Raw genomic sequence first — 25,622 nt, forward strand, 5'->3', positions numbered from 1 at the left:
TCTGTGTTCAAATTAATGTTAATGGCCTGCAGCCCAATGTTGAGCCATAAATTATTTATCTAGAGGAGGGTTTGTCGAACTCGTTTTAGTTCATGAGTCATATTCATACAGTCCAATTTGATCTCAAGTGGGCCTTGCTGATAAAACCATTGCAACACTCTATTAAACAAACCTTCAAAAATATTATTTCCCTTTAGTGTTTCAAAAGTAGAAAGGTATTCTTTATTGAAATTATCATGTATAAGTCAAATGTGCTTTAACCTGAGATAGCTTATGTAAATATGTGTTTAGGTTTTTTTTTAATTCGGTAATGTGTTTGTTGTTGGACCTGCAGGGAGAAAATGACATCCTGGACAACTACTCTTGTGTCATTTATATACAGTATAATGATTTAAGAGACAGTGGTTCCTGGTGCACAATGCAGCGAAACTGATATCATCCTCATTAACAGTTTTTCACTCTACAAAACAGTCCATTCTGTTGTGTGTCAGTGCTGACATCTCCGATCTAATTTTTCATACTGGTGTCCATGTTGTGACTAGCTAAGCTAATAAATGACATTAGTACTTTGCAGCACCTTTTCAATACCATGTACTGTACAGAGATCATTCTCAAATGTCTGCCACAACAGTAAAACCAAAGACAGGCAATGCGAATGTCTTTATGCAATGATACCTGCCAAGGGACGTGATATATTAGGCAGTTGGAGAACGGTTCTTAAAGTCAGTGTATTGGAAGCAGGGAAAACTGCAAGTGTAAGGATCTGAGCAACTTTTAAAAGTGCCAAATTGTAATGACAAAATGACTGGGTCCAAGCACCTCAAAAACAGCAGGTCTTTTGGAGTGTTCTCGGTATGGAGTGGTTAGAAGCCAACATACTAAAAATGGTCCAAGGAAAGACAACTGGTGAATCTGTGCCATATTCATGTGCAGCCAAGGCTCATTGATGTTCATGAGGACTGAGGGCTGGCCAATATTCTGAGTCCACTCTTAGGAAAAATGTGGAAAACCTCAATACTACAAATGTTTCAGTTCACACACTGCATATGAGCTTGCTCCAAAGTGGAGTGGAGCTACAGACCAGTAGGGCAGCAATGACCTTGAAAGGGCCGTCACTGGATGACGTTATGCTTGACACTCCAGGGCAATGTGCAGTCATTCAACCCATTTCGGCACCGACCCGTGCCATGCCCATCTCTGTGGACCCATGGGTGAGAGACCCATCTCAGCTGAAGCTGAACCAGCGCCAGAGGATTGGCTTGATAGGAAGGCCAATGTGCGCTGAACCTTATTATAGGCAATGTGAAAACTGAATTCCCTCCAGGGAATAAAGGTTATATAGCTGTAAAGAATGAGGCTGAATAAAAACTGTTCTAAAGGAATGAAAAACATGAAAAAATATTACTTTTTAACACAAGACAAAAAACAGGGCATGAAAAGTAAAACTGAATCTATGTTCCCTAAGATTTTTATGAAAGCACGCTCCATATTTGATGCTATATATGGTCAGCATTTTCCCATTAGTATCTGTTCAATGCATTTACATTCTGTAATTACTTTAATAACTTACTTCTTCAAATACATTCTGTTATTCTTGTCAGTTGTACAGTCTGCTTTTCCTGTCTTGAATTCAAATTGTCTTCACATAAAACGCACACACACATGACTCATACGAACAAAAGTGGCACAAAATCCACATAGACTATATAACAGAGCTGTGCATCGCCACCCTGTGGTTTGTGGATTACTTTTTGGAAAGCTCAAGTCTGACATCATGTCCACTGCCACCTTGATGTGACCATATTTGGGTGAGTAACACCTGAAACCACATAAGGGAAACATAGCTCCAAGTCCTAATATCTACCTAATGAGTGGTACATTTAAAAGGCAGTTTTGCATTAACGGGACCTTTCTGATCTGTTGGCTACACCCGTCCATTATATAAATCTATTAGTGCTGTCAGCGTTAATCTCATTAACATGACGCTGGACGGGGTCAACGCGCCACGCACGGAGCGATCCCCGGTAACTCGTTAATGGAGATTTGTTGTGTTAATGCAGTTTTGGCGTTAACGTCAGTTTAACGAGATTAATGCAGACAGCACTGAATTCTATAGCAATCAACTATTAAGTCAACTTTAGTTCAATGGACTAAGCTTCACTGTTCACTGGCTACTCAAATGACTACTAAATCCTAATCCCACTAAAACCAGTTAGCAAAACATGGAGCAGCTATTATTACAATGTTGCTGTGTGTTTGTTATAGTCATTATTCATTTAATCAGCATCTTTCAGCAGATCATTTAGTTCTCATTGTGTCACTACTGCAACCAGAAAGGAAAGCCACAATAAGGTATCATCCAGCTCTTAATGAAGGTGAAGTGTATCTAGATATCACCACTACCAGGAGCAAAACAAATTTGCTGTCACGTCACATGATAAAATCTGAATCCTTACAATCACACGAACACGTGAATGTTACAAGTCACACGTTGAAACTGTACTGACATTGATACATTTCCACGTTTAGTTTTGGACAGTGCGCCAGAGCAGAATTACGAGACTAATAGGTCGATAGCCGTGACCGTCCCTATAGCATTAAAAATGATGAACAATTGATGAGAGTGTAATTACAGAACATCGTAATGCTCTAATGAAGTGATTCCACAGTGGGAATACTCATGCATATTCTGCATTCCATAACGATCTCTGCATTGCATTTGTTGTATGTGGACTCGGAGACGCCATATGGCAGAGTGTCACAATGAGACAAGGCCGTTGTCTATTCCAGACCTAAATCACTGCCACCGTCACTACGAGAGCTTTATCTTGACACCATCGTGCTGAAGTATCCATTTGAGTTTAGGTGAAATAGCGTGATGGAGACGTTGCCCGTGAAATGCCTTAGCGAATTGCTCTCTCTATTCTCGATCTTTGACCCTGATAATGACTGGAATAGAGGCTTTTCATGAATATAAATATACATGTGCATGAATGGCAATTTTCTCCAGTGTATAACACTCTTGAACATTTAATTTAGAGCAGTGTTTGTCAAGAAGGTGCTGTGTTGTGCACATAGTGGCCACTCCACCATTTCATTTTACATGAATCCGTCACGTCCCTTGAGAAGTCATTTAAGCCTAAACATTTTGTGATGCTTATTTACACAAAGTTGATGCTATAATGAAATGCTATTGTTTCTGAATAAGGGATAACTGACTGTACCACCATCTTAGACCAACAATTATAGTGGGTAGCTGATGTAACACACACAGCCGGCAGTGCCAAGAAAAAACAAATTTGTTCATGAGAGGTGTCAGAAACGAGTGTGCTGACAGATGGGCCACGAAAGAATAGACAAAAATGTTGTGCAAAGGGAATTTCATTAAAACACAGTTCACTGAACCTTAACCTTGACAGGTTATGGTAAAAAAGTAACTATAGGGGTAGACTATGATTGAGCACTGGAGCTCTACCAAAAATAATCGACGTTTCTGAACAATATGGAAGGAAGAACAGCGATGGACGTGCATTTTATGCCAATAAAACATCATCTGTATGAAAAGAATGGTGGTTTAGATTGTGCAAATAATACGCAGCATAAAATATCCACGTACCAAATAAGTGTCGCAGGGTAACAAGAAATTAATTCAATTACAAAAATATAAATCTGTATTATGATTAACAAATTAATTGCACTATTCTGTCACATAAAAACATTTCACAAATTAGCAGAAGGTATACACTTTCAAAATAATTGCACTAAAAGTTATATAGCAAAAATATTGATATTACTTTAAGAAAAAAAGAAATTGTAGTGGGTTTTTTCTACCCTAGGATGGTGCCAGGAACATAAGACTCCACCAGCCTTCATAACACTTTCAGTTTTTGAAACACCTGAAAACTTGAGTTTTCAGTTTTGCTCACCTGTCAACAAAAGCAACCAGGTCCTGCTAAGGAGAATATATCTGGGGTGACTAAAAACCAAAATTGTGTGTCCGGAAAATGTTGTTTTTCAGCTACACACTACTACTACCTATTAGCTCGTACAATAAATCCCCAAACAGAAAAGGACTTTGAGATGAAACGTTAGCTGCATGAATGTTTCACTAATGTCACTTTAGAAAATCCTGGATGTTTTCCAGTCATCAAAGACTGGACTCCTTTGAAAGCGTCTTCTCCACACACAGAAGAATTCTGTTTGTTCTTGATGAAACAGAGACAGCTTTGCATCACTGTAAATGATGAAAACCTCCTAAAGGCAAACCTCATCCCTGTGCAGAACTGTAAAGTGCACTGCCTGCAGAGCTACATTTACAGAAGCTATTGCTTTTCTTGCCTGCAGGTGGCACATATAAAAGGGTTTTAGCAATGACTGATTACTTCCTCTTTTGGTTAATACATAGTCTGCTAAAGGCAAGTCAATCTGTGATCATGACTGAATTGCAAGTCACTATACTTTGAGTCGCTTTGTTTTCTACACAGAGTCCCATTGAGCTCATCTACAGTCAGTACAGTTAATTCAACACTATGAGACTTAAATTCAACTTGTACCTACTTTTGACAAATATAGGATTCTCTTTAAACTGTTTTTAAGTCTTAAAAATTACTTAATCTATCACAGAATTGCACACAACAGAATAAAGTGCACAAAATAAGCACTTTTGCTTAAGTACCAAAACTGTATTACTTTGAATAAACCTTGAAGCTGTTGAAACAGATCTTTCCCAAGAGACTCCACGATTTGTGAGTATAAAATTTTTTTTTCATTAACTTGCCTGTTATGCAAAAACAGTCTGTTTTTATTAGACAAAGTTATTATCCTAATTAATATCAAACTAAATTAAGGACATTGTTAAATAGTGCTAGTGCTAGTCTGCTCTCTTGTCCAAATATGGCCACTCCGGGCTTCAAATTATACAATATTGTCACACTTGATGTTTTAAAATGGTCCCCGTGGCTATTTCCATGTGTTGCATGATTGTACCATTAACTCATTAGTGATGTCCTTGAATGCAAAGAGAAAAACAAACACACAATGTTGTGCCTACAAGTGAAATTGCTGGTCATACTGCAACATGTCTTCCTCCACAACATTAAATGTGAGCTAAGAACATTTTACAATTATATTGTGGCTCACAAATAACACAAATAACAGTAGTGATTTACTTAAATTTATGTCCAGCGAAACATTGTTTTAGAAAACCCACGTTTGACAGAGAAACTCATGTTTGACAGAGACACTAGTCATCTTGAAAAATCAATACAGTGTGGAAATGTTTCCAGAATCTGACACTCAACTCCCCGTGTCAACAACTCAACTGTTTTTGAGGAATAATTCACTTGCAGATCCATTAAATTATGTTTTTGTGACCAACTCTAATACTGAAAACGTAACACTTTTAGACATGTGTAATATAACCTAGCTTGGTTTACTTAATAAAAAGTTAATACTGTTTGTTTTTTCCATCATTAGCCAGTAACTTCAAACCGTTTTGCTCCATCCTGAAGAGATACTGTCAGTGTTTCATTCCTGAGTTGCCTGAAGCCTATAGCAAAACAGTTTGAAGCTGGATCTAGACCAGACCCCATCGGTTCCAAACGGAGGTATAGTTCACCAGCAGACGATTTGCTATTCTCTAACAAACTCAATCCCTGCATCCCCATTGAGAAACCAGCAATATATATATTTTATATAAGCTGCCACAAAATTTCTTACAGTATACCAGTCAAGACTGTACAAACTCAATATCAAAATCAATATAACGGTTTGACATGGACATGAGTGACAGTCAGTGCCTGACATATTCTTGTCAGTTGAGTGTTCAAATAACTTTTTATTTTTAATAAGTTTAGAGTTTGCTAGTAGCATATTCACTATGACTAGCACGTCAATAATTTCATTTTCTTTTAGTATGAAATCATTTGCTGCACAATTGCTAAGATAAAGTAATTATTATTAAGCTAAATTCTAGTGTGTATTTTTGCAAAAGCTCTATTTGCCTATTTATTAAAAAAATCTTACTGGTGAAAGTCAGTCAGTCTCTATTCTCTCACTTTTTCTCTTCCATAAAATACATTATATGACCAGTCCATTGGGAAAGTGCTAGAAGGTGTCTGACTAGCTGGGGGGACATTTATGGTCTGTGAAGGTCAATTTAATCAAAGTGCAGACTAAGAGCTGCTATGGCACCTCCACACTTTACTGTTTTCCAGTAGAACATTATAGAAAAAAAGAAAATAACTTACTTTAGGTAATAAGACTGTTGTCGAATAGTTCTACATTACTTGATATTCAGTCAGTGGCATAGATATCAGTTTGTAAACAGCTCATTAATATTAAACAGGAAAGTGACAGTTGGGGGGACTTGGCACACATTCTTGGCAACTTTAGCCAAACTGCTAGTGCAGTGAAGGCTGGGTGCTTTGTTTAACCCAGTGGTTCTCAAACTGTGAAATTAAGCTAAATGAATATTATTATTATTGTTGCTGATATGTTTTAGGAAAAAATAAGTAGGCAGGATTTTGCCTGTGGACAGTTCTGAGGTTCTGAAGTGGGACATGCTAGAAAAAGTCTGCGAACCACTGATTTAATTCAACATGTTGAAGTTGCTTCTTGGACAAGTTCCTGCATGCCTAGTCGAGATATGTTTTCAGACTACAAATCCTAATATTCGATGATAATTTTACAGAAGGTCACATCTGCATTGTAATAAAGTCCTTTCTGCACTGGTTTACAGTATAGTGGTCTATCAAATGCAACGTGTTTTCTTGAATAACAGAGTGGGCATTTAAATCAGAAGCAAAGTAATTTTTTCACTGTTATTAATTCATTCTTATTAGTATTTAAAATTCTGTTCTGATGCATGGCTATTCAAGGTCTTGTGGATCTATTTTCTATAACAGACTCAGGCAGTGTTAGGCAGTTAACTAACACCACCTTATGTCACACACTAAATATGCAGTTGTAAACAAAGCTACACGCTGCTGCCACAAAGTGAATGAACAACACGTATGTCAAGCTTTCAGTTTTTATGAGAGATGACTTTCATTTTGCAAGACCGACTAATATCAACACAAAGCTACAAAAATGTTAATACGTAGCCACTGAAAATAACAATTTATGCCCTCTATTGCACTTTATTTGTGTGGCTCATCGTTGCTTGTGTTTACGAGTAAGGCCAAATGTAAAGTCATATTTAATTACAGACAATTATTGCTCAATGAGGCTTTTTTAATGCAAACTTGTGTCTCAAAAATAAAAGATAACGAGTCAGCACCTGTAGCCAAACATAAATGGGGTAGTACACTACCTCTTTCATGACACTATGTTAACTAAGCATTTGTTTTACGACTGCATTTTGGAGATATGTGCAACATATAATTCTAAATTATATATTAATTTGATGAAAAGTATGAATAAGTATTGTTGGTTTCTTAAATGAAGGAGATTTGGATTAATATGTCTTAAGAAAGGGACCTTGAAAGCAGCTTAGAGGTATTCCTCCTAAAAGTCAAGTGGCATTTCAGCAATAAAAAGCCTCCAGATCTGAAAGAAGATTCGGGACCCCCACACCACATTCCAATTCCATACCGTTGACTTCTGCAAGCAAAAGACCGTTAGGAAACGCTATTTGGCATGAAGCGAGTGGCACAGACTTCGTTGGCGGTTTGTGCCATTGCATATGGGAAGTCTTTCAAAGTCAGCCGTCATGCCGCAGGCAGCATTCTAATGAGGTCATCAATAACCTGCAACAGCTGCTCGGAAAGAGAGACCTCATCTGTTGCGCTCACGCCACCAGTGACTCTGCTGTAACTGAACAAACAGCTCCAAAAATAATGAGAGGTATTCTATGGAACATACAGCAGTACTTTACTATGAATCATTAATTGGTGCAACTGCAGTGAATTTTATAAAGTGACAACAATGAAAGTGAATGAGCAAATGGAAGCAAATCCCTCAGGGGCTGTCACCTGCTCCGTGGTTATACTGGAAAAATGAGCCTTTAAAAACAAGTCACATGTTTGGGCCAATTACAATTTTGTCCTCATAGTTTTCAGCTACAGATCTGAATGGAAAACTGCCAAGGGAACACTTCTTTAAATGATATTATGTTAAATTTAAAGATTTATCACTATCAAAAAGCTGGGACATTTATTACACGCTGATGTTTAAAACAAGGATTAGCAGTGCCAGATATAAAGGATCATTACTGAGGGATAGGCGCAGACCTACATGTAGCCTACCCTATCGTTTGCTATTATTCACCAAGGGAAGCACTTGTTGGTTTCTTGTTCATTTTTTCTAGGTTGAAAAGACCATAGTGGCATCCACGTTTTGATATTGGAGGTAACATTTGGGTGAATGACAGATTTTCAGTTTCCCACCTTTTTCTCTTTTTAATTTTTTAAGTAATTAACTAAAAATGTACCCATTTTTTCCACACACAGTTTTTAGTTTTAGTTAACTATCATAATTTTGGTGATGAAAAATCATGGCTCAAACTACAGTTCAAGTCCTTTTTCATTGATTGTTCTGTCTCAGAGACCTTAGTATGTTACAGTAGAACTTTGTGTTAACAGTCATTGAAAAGAATAAAAGTGAGGCGTGCTTCTGGCCTCACTCTTCACCAGACACATTGCTTCGGGCTTAAAAACTGTGAACTTTTCAGCTGAAAACTGCTGAGGATAATGGTGAAATCATACAGCGTACAGTGGACTTGCAGAGAGCAGATTCCTAGTAATTGATCTAAAAATTATGCTGGAAGTTCACTGGAAGACATGCCTGAGAAGACGACCTTGAATGGGAGATAGACCTCATCTACAAAATCATCATTTTTACCGGCCCATTCCTGGACCTTTTTGTTGACACCTCATGTTTGATGAAACTTTATAGTTTGGTCAGTCATTCAAACATTACTATTCTGCTAAATATAGCATCTTATTCATTTTCCTTCAATCATTTGCTGATACATGTGGGTAACAAATAACAGTACAAATCTGCAACCTTGCACTGTAAAAATATTTACAACTGTATTCACTTGGATTACCTGTATGTGTGGATTTCAAGGTCAAATATGCACAACTTTGCAGTTCCTGTTATACTGTTTCCTGAAGCTTTCACAAAAACAACCTAATACGATTCTACACTTTGGTACCTTTGCCGAGAGAGTTGTTAAAGAAAGATGTGTTGTAGCAATCATGTAAGTAGCACTTATTAAATAAATTCTATGGATTTAATTAACCATAGAGCTAGTATAAAGATGCTCTAGTTTGCAGGACTTGAAAATGCAAAACACTGCCGTTAAACTTCTGTTTTATGTGCAAATTTTACTCATGATACTTATAACATGAGCGTGAGCAAGGCTTGGTGAGTAGGTTTCTGTGTGACATTGAGTAACATGAGTAAAATTTCTGATAAGCCTGCTTTTCTCTGTAGTTCTGCCAAGATGGCTTGCATGCAGGAAGAAGTAGGGAGGTGGTGAATGGATTAGGGACAGGTTATATGTGAGGCTCAGCTGCAGTAGGGCACACTAAGGGGTGAGGATAGAAGTTCAGCAGATGCTGCTGGAGCCTGGCCACGCAGTCACAGATATACAGGCTCAAACTAAAAACACACTAACTCACTGGAGCTTCTTTACAACAGTTATATAAATTTAAAAAGCTGCTATTGAAAAAAACATTGTAAAATACATATTTGTGCTGTTCTTGTTAATTTACCACTTGAAAATAAAATAACAAGATGCTACCTATGCTTATATGTGGACTTAGGGCTCTTCAAAATTACACATTTTGGCTTATACACATTTACGTTAGCTTGTCTGTAAAGCAAGTTGGGGCATTGGAGATTGAGCTATCATTTGTTACAAAGTTACATTTGGCAAAACAGGAATTAGCAGTGACTGCCAAATTATGCACATCACATAAGAGGTAAGTCAGGTGGGAAAGGATACCATAAAGGCCCCACATAAGAGACACTGGATGTATTTAAGGAGGCAAAAAGTGAGAGTAACATGGAGTCTGACCTCTCCTTGTCCTCTCTGTAACTTCAGCAATAGTTAACATCATAATGCTGCTATTTATGGCACCTGTTAAATAAGGCAATATCTCAGGATCGATTTTGCTGCAGCTTGCTCTCCCCTTTGGCACTCTCTTCTAACACACGTTGGATTTGATAACTCAAGCTCTATTGATTTTTATATAAGTAAAAATAGCCTGTATAGAGGCATAAACAAAAAATATCGGTTGTGTCCACATGATTTTTTTAAGACAAATATTTGCATGTTTTGTATTGTTTGTGTGGGATACTGTAACTTTGTATCTAAATGAGAAATGCACTGGCAAATAATGAAAAAGATGTACCAAATGAGATGTGATGAGATAATTCTTTAGTATTCCCACAGTAGGGACATTTAAGATGTTATAGAAGCAAAGATATAGCAGCATAGCAGCATAAACAGTCCCATCTAAAGGGAGAATGATAATAAGTAAAAGTAATAAGTATAAAGAAAGCAATACTGAGATGATAATAAAAATAAATCATGTTGAAGGTAGGCACTGCAATGGCTTATATTATTTACATAAGGCACACTGTTTTTTCAATACTGCAGGAGTGATTATGCATATGTTAGCGTTTAATCTAAAAAGCACTGTTGGTCGTACAGTCTAACTGCAACAGGGACAAAGGGCCTATGTTATCTCTTCTTCAGTCATATTGGGTGAAGCAGCTCATCACTGAAGGAACCATCTATTGATTAGACTTGTCTGACCTGTCCAGTTCATCGTTCGCGTGGACACCCGAATATTTATAAGCGTTCACAATCTCAATGTGTTTTTGAAAGAGAGCAACTGATAGAATGGTACAGATAAATTGCTTCCGTTGCTTAAACAGAAATGCAGTCTATGCAGCAAATGTAGAAAAGGGTAAAGGCGAGGCAGTGTCTGAAAGATCTTACAGGCTGGGGTGAAAAAAAAAAATCTAGCGGAAAAATAGAAAGAGATGCACCATAACATTCAAATACACGATTGCGATCATGCTTCCTGAGTCGGGGAGACTAATGTACTTTTGTACTTGTTGTGATTAAGAGGCTGTACTAAACCTTAGATAATGTGCTGATATCTGCTGGGAGCTGCTTGACGCTGGCCGCTCATAATCAGTGGACCCAAGACAGTCTGCGTTGTTCACCCCTCTGCAGTATTGGGCTGGCCCTGCATGTCTGGTCTGGTTCTGTCTGATCCATCGCCTCTACAATCAGTCTCTTTTCAAATAATACAGGGCTGATTTGTTTCAAAGTTTTAACACTTGCAGGTCATGGCTTACTTGATTCACAGAACAAAACGGATGCATAAGAATGTAGGTCTAAAAAAATGCTAGTGAGTAGAGAGCTAAACCTCTTGTAAATATTACTTGTTGAGAATTCACAAACCAAAACCTCAAGTTTTGTGGAGTAATTGCTTGCATTAAGCATTGCTGACATTCTTACACATGCTGCTTGGGCCTCACTGTGCTGTTGTGCATTTTAATTGTAATCTTAATCAATGTTCCGTGCTCTAACGAGAGCACTGGTTTTTACACGCCTGTTGACCTGACAGATGAGGATGTACTAAATGTGATCAGAGTCTTATTAGCCTTGGTAAGGTAAGCGATCTTCTTACAACCTTACAGCACCATAACAACTACGCCAACCAATGCTTCATTGCTGGAATTACCTTGCTTTTTTCAAAGGAATAACATTCTTTGATAGGAGAGGGTATCATAAACCAGCGGTCCCCAACCTTTTTGCGCCACGGACCGGTTTATGCCCGACATTATTTTCACGGACCGGCCTTTAAGGTGTCACGGATAAATACAACAAAATAAAACTAGTACCGGTACCGAAAAAAAGAAGATTTATTCATAACACACGTGAAAAGACCCAGGAAAACCGAGTTAACGATAAAAACGATAACGAAATAACGCTGAAAACCGATAAAAACCCTGAAAACCATACATTTCACACCTGAGCCTCAACTCTCGCAGCCCGGTACCGGTCCGAGGCCCGGGGGTTGGGGACCGCTGTCATAAACCATGAGTGAGTCTGTTATGTAACATGTAGAACTATGACTCATGTCCATCCATTCCTTACTGTCATTACTACTTAACTGGTCCAGTGGGAGCCCTTTATTGCAGAATAACAAGTTTCTGCATTGCAACAACCATATGTCCAGGGATTCCCTGGGGAAGATGCCTCTGGCTACTCAGATCCTGTTCCCTTGCTGTCAGCTGCAGACAGGAGAAGCCTGACAGGTATATATGTTGTCCAGCCAAGATGGATTAGGATGTGTTACTGTGCTTTCAAGTGTTAACAGACATCTTTTACAATATAAAGTCCATGTTGAGTAATCTTGTGTGTGTTCTGCCCAACTGTAATATTTTTGATTGTGTCTAAACCAACATCACAGGCCTACAGATAAGAACCTTTATTTTTTGATACAGGTGCTGTGCACCACATAACTAACTAAAGAAATATCACGTTTAAGGTCCAGACCCTTTGAGACAGTTTCTGGTTGATCATCTTATCTCCCCAAGAGTGAAAATTGATAAATCCACATTGAGATTAAATTATCACTCTGGCTTGTTCTAGATAAAGGTGAATGAGAATAATGATAAGATGAATATAGCTTAAAGATAGATGTAGGAAAAACCTGGAACAACTGTACTACCTCTGAATATATTTAAACAGAATTCTTTTTAATGCTTATTAATGCTGCTCTGTGTACTTACTGGCATTTTAAGAGTGAGCTTTTAAGATTACTAACTCTCCATGCACTGACAGTTAACAATATGATTCGAATTAATTGCATAAAAACGTAGAATATCTCATTTGTTTATTTTTTTCTCTCCCTTTGTTCATTATTGAATTAAATGACACAATCCAATTAGTGGTGTGCATTACCCTTTCTTGCAGTTCGATTAAGCAAGTAAAATATTAAGCCTGATGCTCAGCCAAATTATGTTGCATTACAAATCCTCAAAACCACAGCGCTTTCATTCATGTGCAAAGATATAATTCTACAGAAAGTCTCTGAGCTGCAGGATTAGAACAAGAACGCCTGCATCTGTTAGCGGTTTTGGGTTTATGCTTTTAGGAGTGACCAGTCCAAAGACATCGAGTATAATGTGGATTCCATCAATGTTAAGAAATGGATGTTAATGGATTTTCTTACATAGAAAATCATTTTCTTCTCACTCAAACCCCAGTGCTACATATATATATATATATATATATATATATTTTTTTTTTTTCCACAGTCATCACAGTGTATGTGTAATATCTCTCCTCCCCTCTTGGATTGTCAGGACAACAAATATCTGAAAAGAAATTACCTCAATTTCGAAGGAACATTTCATTTGGCTGGAGTGCACGTTATACATCTTGAGGAATGGCAACATGTCAGGGCTGCCAAGCTGATTCCTCGAGTAGCTAAACATGACACCGCTTACAGCCAGCTGTCTTCACCACACGCGTGTGCTGAGTATTTTGGATGTCACTACAATTATTTTACAAATCAGGTGCAGAGGACGTTTTGTTTTGTCTCGCTCTTATTCACCCACTTCCTTCCCTTCCAGGGAGTGCTGTGACACACACAGGCCATGTTTTCATTGTCAATCAAAGGATCACCTGACAAGGTTTCGAGAAAACACCTTTCCACTGTGCCCGAACACATTACTTTGACGGTATGTCTGCTAGAGAACAACAGCTGTTGGGATAGTTGAAGGTTATCACTTTTTATTTTCAAGAAAACATGGCAGGTGTCATACATAATCCACTGACACACTGCAGCTGGCTCTGTGGAGGAATCGCTTCAGCATAGGGAGAATTAAACACTTTATTCAGCCAGTTACTAGACTGAGTAAGCCACCAGAAAATATAATGTATGACCCCAGTTTACCAATGGTTATGACAGATGTATTTTCTTGGGTCTGTTAAGAGATTTATTTTCTCTTTAAACCAATTTCAAGGGTTAGAACAATAACTGACAAAGCATGTGATATCTGTGTCTCATATTAAAGCTCTTAGCAACAGTCTATGTCAAAACTATGTGATAAAAATAATAGACAAAAGATAAGATAGCAGTTTAATGATTATACAACTCTTGGAAAAAAAGGATGAATGCCTCCCCCATACTTGCTTTTAGTTATAGTTGTATGCTACATATTGAACGACCAATTTCAGGGCTTATGATTACCAATATTAGCAAAACATCTGTATTTGCTTTGCATAGTCTTAAATCGAAGCCAGCATGACCAAACTAAGAAACCTCGATTGACAGATGTGCAGGCTTGCAGCTCAAAAAAGGAAGCAAATATAATGACAAATCAAAATTGCAGTGCCATAACAATGCTTTGTCAAAGGGACATCAACAAGGAAATTGAGTACTCATGAAACAATGGAATAGAAAGGGAGAGCATCTATTTGGAATAATAAAGTGCAAATACAAGCAACCAGTCCTTAATGGAGCTCCTCGCTGTATTGCTCATTGCCAGGGCCCCCCAAGGCTTAGCAAGATTGAATACACCATATGTTTATCTGGAGCTTCTCCCCTTGTAAGTGGCACTGACGGCACGGTTTTGGCAGTACCCTTGTCCTTCCCATAATACATCAATCCAAAAGCTCATTTAGCCAGTCACTTCCCAGACACCACACACAGAAAGGGAGTGGAGCATATATTTGGTTTTTAGATCACAGCTATCCATCCACTAGGATAATTTGTCTGTTGAGAATATTTCCTTTGCCTGACCACTAGAAGTTTGGCATATAAGTAACTTCTATTCCTTGTCAAATTATGTTTATTATTAGGTTTTGATTTCAAAATGATACACTATAGCATATTTTTTCTCAGCGTAACAAGACTAATATTTATATAACCTGGTAAGTTTTCACTTGTCAGGCCTTTTCTGGTCTGATGATACAAAACTCAGTGTTTGTTTATTGTTTTATTAAAATTTCAGCCACCAAGGCAATGGTAATGTTAATTATGAGTAAGAAACAAGTTGTAACCTTGTTGTAAAGCTGTCTCTGGGATGAGATCTGAATGAATGGATGGATGATTAGTCAATAACCAAGGTCATTTGAACATGTAACACATTTCTCTTAAAACACATTTGCTGTTGTTTATTAGTAAGATAGAAATATAATTTCTGGTAGAAACAAGCTTATTATGCCATTGTAGTTTTTTCAGTAACCCTCCAATTCAGTGTGCTAATCCAGGTAGTCTACCTGCTCTTTCTGTGTGAACTGCGCTCTGATTATTATTTTGTGATATCCATATCTCACATAACCTTGTAATGATATTCTCTTGTCCTGCCTGAGCGGCACTCCCCCTCTCCCCAGTTACCCTGCTGCTGCCGTACGGCCATTTTTAGCCCCATAATTTCCTTGGCAGTAAGCTCCTGATGAGGTTGGTCAGGGATGAAGACTTCTATTAACTCAAATGTTGTACATGAAGGGAATTGCAGACCCATAAAGCAAGGTCTTGTCAGTCTCCCAGGTGAGCTAAAGCATGAAGAGCATAGTCTCCCTCTCCTCCCACTGGCAAATTTGCCTTAAAAGTTTTAGCGCCTGAGGGGGAAGGTGAAAACTTTGGGAAAGCTGTTTGATTTCACTCTTCGCTTTTCGAGCATGCATGTTTATTGCATGAAAAAAAAAAAGAAGTACAGTACATTTAGAGTATATAATTTAACAATATGGGGAAATTTTATGCTGAGGCTCCAGCCATTATGGAGACGTAGCATAGTTAGAAGCTGATTAGTTTTGGCTTAAAATGTGTACAGACAGACAATGCTGATGTTTGAGCTTAAGACTTTAAAAAGTCTTTCGAAAGTATTTTGAACTGAAATCAGTTGAAACTGAGGAAACATTTCTAAAAAGCTAAAATATCCTGTGTGATGTAAGCACATGATACAGCTATTTTTAAAAGCTTCAATGAAGCTCATTTTGGATGCAACTGATAATTTAGGAACTCAAGATCCATAATGAAAACTGTACGCCAGACCACAAGGTCATATTTTCCTTTATAAATGGACAAAAAATAACTCCACTGAACTTCAATTGTCTTAAATCTAGATCATAGGACAGACGGTACTTAAAGTCATATTTTATGAAGTTAAATTGCTGAAAACTGTAACAGCGATTCAGCTATGTTTTATTCATGGCCAGCCTGATTAACACTATTGTGTCAAATCAACCCAAATGAAAATGAAAAAGTCAAACTACATTAGATAAAAATGCTGTGAACATTTTTTTTTATCTATTTTTTTTTTATTCAAATTTCCTTTAATAGAACTTCTTAGAAAGCTGCACATTACGGAATATGGATGTATTATCCTGAACACTGTAAGGTAGGATATTGTGCAGACAGCATAAATATTAATGTTGTTAGACAGTGTGTAAAGTAAAACAGTCATGTTAACTCAAATAGCTACACATTGTTTCAAAATGATATTTTAAGAGAAATGCCAAATCATGTGGGCAAGCATTATTTTATCAATGCCTTAATGGGGAAACATTTTCTACTATAGCTATTGTTTACTATATGTAAACTCCCACCATTTCTTTTCTCGAGCTCATGTATCAGTGTTGTAACAACCTTGTACAACTTGAAAATGTGCAGCCTGGTTATCCATAGGCATTCTGCCCACGTAAAGTACTGAATGAACTCCTATAATTTGGTTGATAACCCTCTGTGTTATGTCAGCAGTATAACATTCCCGGCGAGGTGCAATGCAGTGTAAACAATAGTGATTAAAGTGTGTTATCTATACTGGCATTTGACACTAGTATATCTGTAGCTAGGTTATGAAGACGCATGCTGTCAGGTAATAAATCTCAGTTATTTCCCCAGGTTTAACCATGTTTACATTTAAAGTGTTGCCTTCAGTCTTGTGAAGCATAATATCTCAGCTAGTCACATCGGTGTTTTGTAAAGTTTTCATTTAAATGTGTCTTTTAAATATAAAACAAGCAAACAAAATACTGGAAATACACAGCTATTGACTCATAACTACTAAATCAAATAATAAGATTAATAACAATAATAATGATCAGGGGCAACTTTTCTGACACGCCAGCTTAAAATTCCACCGTGAAAATCAAGGTCAAGCAAGCTATTGTTTTTCTGCTCCACGATACATTTTTCTCATTCCTGAGTTTGCCTTAAGACACTTGTGTATTGCCCATATTTCCCACTAGCACTGACCCCAGTGGGTACCAACCAGCAGCTTCACACCAAAAGCGAGAGCCCACATAGAGCTTGTTTCCTCAACTAATCGATAGGTGAAATTCCTCTCGTTTCTCTTCACAGTGCCTGCGGTCACCCAGAAGACCCAGGTGAGTGTCAAGCTCACCAAAGTCTTCTTTTCCCGCTGATTTTGTCAAGCCTTTTCCCTCGGCTGTGATTTTTTCATTTAAAGGATGCTTAGCTGGTACTAAGGGACCCAAAGTGTCCCAAGAAAAGTTCGCTCACACCATTACACCAACACCAACCGCATGAACTGCTGATACAAAGCATTGGATTGGATTGAATATTTTTTGCCCCAAATTTGATCCTACCATCTAAATTTCACAGAAATTAGAAATCAATACTCATCAGATCAGGTATTGTTTTTCCAATCTTCTTTGTCCGATTTTGGTGCGTCTGTGTGAATTGTAGGACAAAGTTTCCTGTTCTTACCTGACAGGAGCAGCACCCAGAGTGACCTTCTGCTGTTGTGCACCATCTTCTACAAGCTTTGACATGTGCATTCAGAGAGGTGATCTTCTGCATACCAAGGTTGTAACAAGTGGTTAATTGAGTTATAGCCTGAAGCAGTGTGGCCATTCTTCTTTGATCTCTGACATCAACAAGTCTCTGTTCATTCTCCTCAGTTGAACTTCAGCTGGTTGTCTTGACCATTTCTGCACGCCCAATTGCACTAAATCGCTGCCATGTGATTGTCTGATATTTGCAAAAGCAGTTAAACATGTGACCCTTAATAGGTCGGGGGGTGACTATGTATATAAATGTGTGTTGTATCCTGCTGAATTGTCCCACCCAATGTTTGTGAACTACCTTATTTTACTTGTCCATTTCAGTCAGGTCTATAGTACAGCCTAGACAGCTGGTTTTCAAAATAACAACAACAATATGTCAAATATAACATATAGAGAGATTTTGTAGGTAAAAATGCACACAATACACAACTTTGTTTGCTGGTTAAAAGAGAAGAGAAGAAAACCCAAGTGCAGTGAAAGTGGAAAGGTATTACACATTCAGAGCAATGCAAGAATCTTACGTCACTGCAAAATATGTTCAGCCTACCAAGGTGTCTGCCTGCACTTTAATGAGAATCAGGGTAATGGGCTGTTTAATCTGGCCTCAGAGCATGGATGGATATTATGATTAAGAATACGACAGCGCCACTTCCACACCTTGAGAAAGTGATGATTGTACACGTGTTGGTTGTCGCCTTGCGTTAAATGGTTGTTTCATCACTGTCAGTGACAGATGCCGCGATCCCTTTGCTGCCATCCTGAGCTTCTGTGCAAAAGCTTTGTTACAACACCCTAACGTGACAGGTGAAGAAATCATTCACTGGTGTGTATTATTCTGTAAAGAATATCAATCCTGTTATATGTGTTTATAGAGAAGATATTGTATCAAACTCGAAAACAAGTGCCCTCCTGATACTTGCCTCAATTTGGTGTCATGAAAATGCCTCAGACAAGAAAAGGGCTCATTTACTACCAGATCCCCAGATGGAAAAGTAACATTTGCTGCAATACATCACCTGTTTCAAGGGAGGTGCACTGCTGCAGGCCATTAAGACCACTCAGGGTTTAACCACACCAGCAATGAGTTGTAGTCATAAACTACTAAAGTGTAATTGTGTGGCTCTCTGTGAGCAGGTTGTACATAGTGATGGAGTGCCCAGACTTCAATGAACCTATGAGTTGGCCAGTGTTGGATCATTTGAACGTCATGCTGTTGTAGTGCAATATAAATATAGATTGTTCTGCTCTCACTGGGGTAAAATCCATAACCATGACCTGGGAAGCTTTGATCTCGGGTTAACATATGACCAAGGCCAGTTTTGTTTGCTGAAGGTAAACAAGGCAATCTATAAAGAAACATAACCTCTATGGATTACTGCAGCATGCTCATGCTTTTGAGAAGATTCAGTAGGGAGAATGATTGATATCCTTCTGTCTTTTTGGGTTCAAGTGAATATCAAACTGAAGTATTATTTACAATAAAGACAAATAAACTATTTGTTAACTGTTAGTCATTTAAAATAGAAGCTTACTACTTAAAGTCATCAATTCCTTACAGTACATACATTTTTTTTTCATTTAACTATAAAGATTAAAGAATCTAGCGAGGGTATAATAATAGGTAAAAAGTATGTGATTTTGTAGCATTTTACTACTTTTCAATTGTTTGACCAATCTTTGTTGTATTTGTTAGATCATCAAAATATGTATCCACACACTATGGACTAGTAGAATAAAAAGAAAGTTTCCTCACAATGTGATCACCAAAGTTATCCCTAAATTAGGGGTTTGTTTTGTTATTATTCAAATTATTTTCTACTAAGTTTTGCTTTTCATTGAAGCATGAATAAGCTTGTTTGGGTATCCACATTCAATGAAGGGATCGTAAACACCAGAGCCAGGGAGGTTAGCTGAGTTGTAGGTTTAAACAAGACCCTCTTGTTCTACAGACTGAACTCCCTGTGAACGTTGACATGATGATGGAGGGAGTCCGGATGGGACCTTGTCAGTTTGCCATCCTGCAGTGCAACACTACAATGGATAAGGGTGCCACGGCTCTGTCGGTTAGCATAGAAAAATGAGAGAAGGGTAAGCCGAGGACTGTAAAACAGGGTCATTGGGGACTCCCTTCATCTAGTCCCACATCAAGGAATGAGAGAAGACACACAAGCCCTGCTTTTAGAGAGAACACATTCACAGAGTAAGCAGTGAATGGAGCTCTGTCAATTTGCCAAACTAGCTTGGGTGATTAACATTTGAACTGTGGCACATCAAGAGCCCCCTGTGGATGAATGGTCATTCTATCAGCCTCATTAGGGGAAACCTATTCAAGGATGCCAAGCACAAATTGCCCAGGCCCAACTGTCAAGCATGGATAGGGAATGACAATGGCCACCCAAAGTAAACAGTCATGTCTCGCAGATCGTTCAAATCCTCCAGTAAACAACATTCAGAGCCAGGATTAGCAATGAGCTTCTTAAACTGACGGAGTGTGTCATAATCATAACCTGTGTAGCGCCATAGTAAATCGCTTCAGTGTGGTCGTCTGCTCAGAGTAAATAACACGGACAGGCAGCTTGGTGGGCAATCAGCCATTTACTGTCACATAAACACACACACACACACACACACACACACACACACACACACACACACACACACACACACACACACACACACACACACTTTTTAAATTTATATTCCTGTGTTGTCAACTATCCTTTAACATTAGCAAACAAACTTCTGCTGCTTTTGTTTTCACTTAGACGTGCAGATATCAGTAGATGTCAGTAATTATCACCATACAACTCCATGGAACAACTGTGTCAACATGCACGCCTTCCACTAATGACACAAAAATCAGCAAGTAGCTCCGATTTGTTAACTGCCAGATTTTTTTGAGACGCAGCATGGTCATGCCAGTATTTTAACCCATTGTTTGGTTTTCCTGACTTTTGCAGATGCATAATTAACAATTGCTGAAATTTACAGGGAAGTATACACACAGAGGCCAAGAAGAAGAAGAAAAAGGTCAGTGAAAGCAGCTGCACAACAGTTACAATTACCATACCTAAAAAATACTTTCAAATCAGCAAATGCAAACGCTTTGTCAAGAAAGCAATGTGTGAAATTCCAATTTCCCTAAGGCATGCTGGATCATCTGCCTTGCACCGAAAGTGGATTGTCTAGTTACACAGCTACACAAAGCACATCTGTACTCACTGTTTCACCACAGTCCCCACTGAAACCACTTCACCAAACCACTCATCAGAATTTTCACCACCTCTGTATCAACTTGGTATTTTTTGCCTCCATTCAACGCCACCACTCACACGGCTCAGTCCTGAGCTCAAAATCCCTCTGATTGCGATTTGTAAACTCTCAGTCAAAGGGACTCACTCCAGCCCTGACTCTTCCTTTCTCTGTTGCCCTCTCCTGTCAAATCAGTGGCTTTCGAACTCTGGTTATCAGCCCCGCTGCCCCGAAGTCAGGGCAGTTGTGTGTTTTTTTTTTCTTTTAGAAAAATAAACAAGAATTTGCTGATACTGCTGTGATGACCTTTAGCTAAAGTTCTACTTGGATCCTTCTTCATCATTAATGACTACTGAGGACTGTGGGATGTAGAGTAAGAACTTTTCTTGCCTAGTAAAATGGAATCAATGCCTTAGACTAAGAAATCACACCTCTGCCCTCTACTTCTCAATCAACCTCTGCCATTTAACCAAGAAAGGTGCCCCCGGAGCGTCTGTATTTCTCCCTCTCTCGCTGGTCAGACTTTCCCTTATACAAGAAAATGAGCTTTTTTTTCTTTTTTTTTGGTTTTGTTTTTTCAAACAAACCTAAAACTTTATCCCTGGTCTTCTGTGTTCTGCACCTGGGTTATGGTTCAGGCCTTATACTCTCATGAACATAACAAGATAGGGGGAATAGGTCTTAGGGGTTGGGCTACCTTCGTGTTACCTGAACAGCTTTAATATGTCTTGACACTGATTCTACAACTCTCCTAAACTCTCCTGGTGAAAAAAAAAATCATGTTATGTTTATACTCAAATACATCAGAGTCCATTTGTGCCTGTGGGATAGGTGTCCTGATATCCCGGAAGAAACCGGTTCCATCACAATAATGCCTCATGATAGGATAAATGCAATAAATCTTCATTCATTAGTAGTAAATCATCCCTTTAACGGGAAAACTGGACCCAGATCATGCAAAATGCCTATGGCACAGCATAACAGAGCCACTAGACCCCTCACTGAAGGAATCAAGCTTTCAGCTGTTTCATTTATTTTATCAGCCCTCTTTACATCTAAATTTCACTGGGACTTTAGAGAGAGAGAAAGAATAGAGGGGACATTTGTACAAGCAAAATGAGATCCAAAGCTTTCTATTCATGTCTGTGTTTAAAGGTTTTAGGAAATGAATCAATGAACTGTCTCCTGACCAAGCTGCCCAATTTCCCTACTTACCAAGGCAAGTTAAATGCACCCAAATCCATAGTGGAGCTACCAGATCCCTTAAGTATTCATGTTTGTTTTCTTTTTATTTTGATTTGTCCTTTGAGTGTACGTCTGGGGATTAAACATTAAATTCGCTTTGCCATGTAATAGCCATGAGAGGATGCAACTGGTATCAGCTTCTGATGCAAAGGATGGAAAAAATGTGGGTAAAATAGAATTCTTTTTCTGGAAATGGTAATATTCTAAAGTAAATTAATTCATACGAGTATTTAGTTTTTCAAAATAACAGTGCACTATTACACCAAAATTTGTCTCTCTCCTTTTAGCAGCAAATTGCTGCTATTACAGATATAGAACCGTCCCTCTTCCAAATCCTAAGTGGGAACTGCAGCCATTTTGGCACAAAAAATGTTCACGGTTAATGATTGCTCTCCCATATTTGTTTTTTCCCCCCTTCTCTTCTATCTTTAGTTAAAAATCAGCATGATCTTGTTTGATAGACATGTTTACCCAAGCTCTGGATGGAATTCATTAGCCATAATTAAGCGTTTACTTGATCAGGAGGGTAAAAAAAAGGATTATGTGAAGTCAGATTAAAGGGAGCTGAGTGAAACCAACGAAGAGATTATCAAGCGCTGCCAGGCAAGCAGCCTGCCTTTGGAGATGGGCCCTCTCTGATCGCTATCTCGTTAGTGCTTTATTCGTCAAGCGTAAGCTAATGCCTAAAACAAGCTTGGCTTTATCCAGACTCTTCTGCAGGAGCCCAGCTCTAAAGATGTGTTATTGACCGATGGTGGAGTGTGTACGCTAAGACAGACACGAGTTTAAAATGCCTATAGAAGAGAACAACCAGCCACCTCAAACTTGTCTATGATTTAGAAAGAAGGGCGCAGTGGCTGGGTCATCTTTGCGGTCCTTGCTGGAAATTGTAAATGCTACATGCATTGTCTTTCTTTTCCTCTCTTCTTTTCCGTCTTTGTGTTGGTCACTATTAAATCACACAACCTATGTGTTATACATTGTGATGGACCGTGCAGCGAAGGAAACTCGGGCACAGGTTAAAGTCTAAAAAAAGGGTTTTTATTTAACCCCAAAACAATTGATTCAATTGTACAGAAACATCTAAATCTAGGGCCCATAAAAGAGGTCAAAATAACAGAATTCTACTCAAAAGTTAAAACCAATACTCAGACAAACTGACCTACCTAAAAAAGACAAAGGGGAAACATAAATAGTGGCTGATCAGCCCACAAAAACACAAAAAAGGGGTAGAACACAAAAAAACTAACTGAAACTAACATTACAAATTCCAAACCCCCCCATCATGATCCAGAGTTATGGTATGAGCCAATTTACAGTTCTCCATCTAGGCTTGCTCCGCCCCTTTTCCACTTAAGGGACTGGAGCAGCTGCAACTGAGGTAACTCAGACAACAAAGAGATTAAATCATACATAACAGTTTAAACTAAAATGTGCACACTTATTTTAGAATACTGTGTTATGTGAGTATGTAAATTAATTTTAAACCAAAACTAGTTAGTTATTATCCTGTATTTAGATCCTATATTTTAAGAAAGAAAAATGTGAGTGTAGCGTTATGTGTAAGCCTTTACACTGATATTTAGTGGATATTACCACTGTTGATATTTTTATTATTTTTACACTTCTATTCATTGCACGTCATGAGACATGACTATGGTCTTCATTTAGTTATTTGTAAAACTGTGAGGTATTTGATCCAAAGACAAATACAACTGATGCACGCACATATACTGTCTGCTTACAGATCAAGTTACACGTATAAAAATACTCTTTTAAATGCCAACTACAGCTATTCGGGTTTGAAATTGTAATTGTCAAACTGAGAACTCAGTGAAACGTGTCCATTGCTGTGTGATGGACTACACCTGATGTTACTCTGCGAGAGGTTCTTGAGTTCAGTAAATTTCAAGGTCATCAACATTTTACATTCACTATAAATTACCTTGCAAGTGTTTCCCACTAAAATTGTGCAAACACACAGCTAAAAGTCTGTATAAGTGACAGGAAGAGCTGCCAGCTCCTGCAAATACATCACTGGGTTTAGATCCTTTCTGATTAGCAATGCTGATAGTTACAGAGTTACTTTACACGCACACTCAGTTTTCAAACAACAAAGACCTGAAAAATCTTGTGAACCTCAATACTACCACAGGTAGCTGGGAAAACAGGTTTTGCTGTTGTGATGTTAAAGAATTGACCTTTTGGAAGTAAATTAAGTTATTTCACATCAACTTTTCTGCATCCCATCTTTCCATTTATTTTCTTGCACATGATCTTTGTCAACAGAATTCCGTATCAGAACAGAAATAGTAAAAGACACCATCTCATTCTCTTCACACAACTCCTTGTAATAACAGGTCAGGAATGTTAAAACACTCCTGAATGTTAAAACATTCCTGACCTGTTGATTTAAGGACTGCAAAATATACCCTGTCTGATTTTTCCTGGAATGCTGAAAGAAAACAGTAATGAGACCTGTGAGAGATGCCAACTGGTTGGAAACCAAAGAATACCTGCTGCTGGCTGAGATACAAGGCAGCCTAGTAAGCCAGACGTAAGGATTACTGGCTTTTCAAAGAGAAAGCAAAACTATGGATTTAAAGTTTACTGCATGAAAAATGTTTAATTTAGCTTTTTTTTTTAATGTTTTCATTTGATAAAAAAGGTTGCCAAATTATTTGAATTATCTAATCACGGCATGGTGCATCTCAAAAAAGTAAACATTCATATATTATATTGTATGTGTGTGTATATATATATATATGGATGGATGGATGGATATATATATATATATATATATATATATATATATATATATATATATATTATATGTTATATAAAGTGAAACACTGGAATTTTTTTCTTTTATTTTGATGGTTATTGCATGCAGATCATGATCAGACATCCAGTATAGCAAATTATTACAATCATAATACATGTCAAAATATTTGAATATTTGATTTCAATAGTAAATTGACACTGAAACAATTTGTATCATATATATTGAAAAGGTTGCTGACTTAACTGGTATCTAGATCACGATCCAGATCATCATAACCTAAGCCAAAGATGTCCATTGCTGGTTGTTCGCAGCATATTAAGTTCAGTGGAAGTGAAAAGTGTGGCAGGAAAAGGTGCACAACCCACAGGAATGATCACAGCTTTGACAGGATTGTCAAGAAAAATTGAAGAACTTGGAAGAGCTTCTTAAGGAGTGTACTGAGACTCGGGTCAATAGCCTCCACACACACATCTAATATAAAGGCACTCCAGAACCAATGTCAGGAGCATCTTACCTGGGCCAAGAAAAAGAACTGGACTGTTGCTCAGT

This window comes from Aulonocara stuartgranti (assembly GCF_965226115.1).
Source record: "Aulonocara stuartgranti genome assembly, chromosome: 11".
NCBI lineage: Eukaryota > Metazoa > Chordata > Actinopteri > Cichliformes > Cichlidae > Aulonocara > Aulonocara stuartgranti.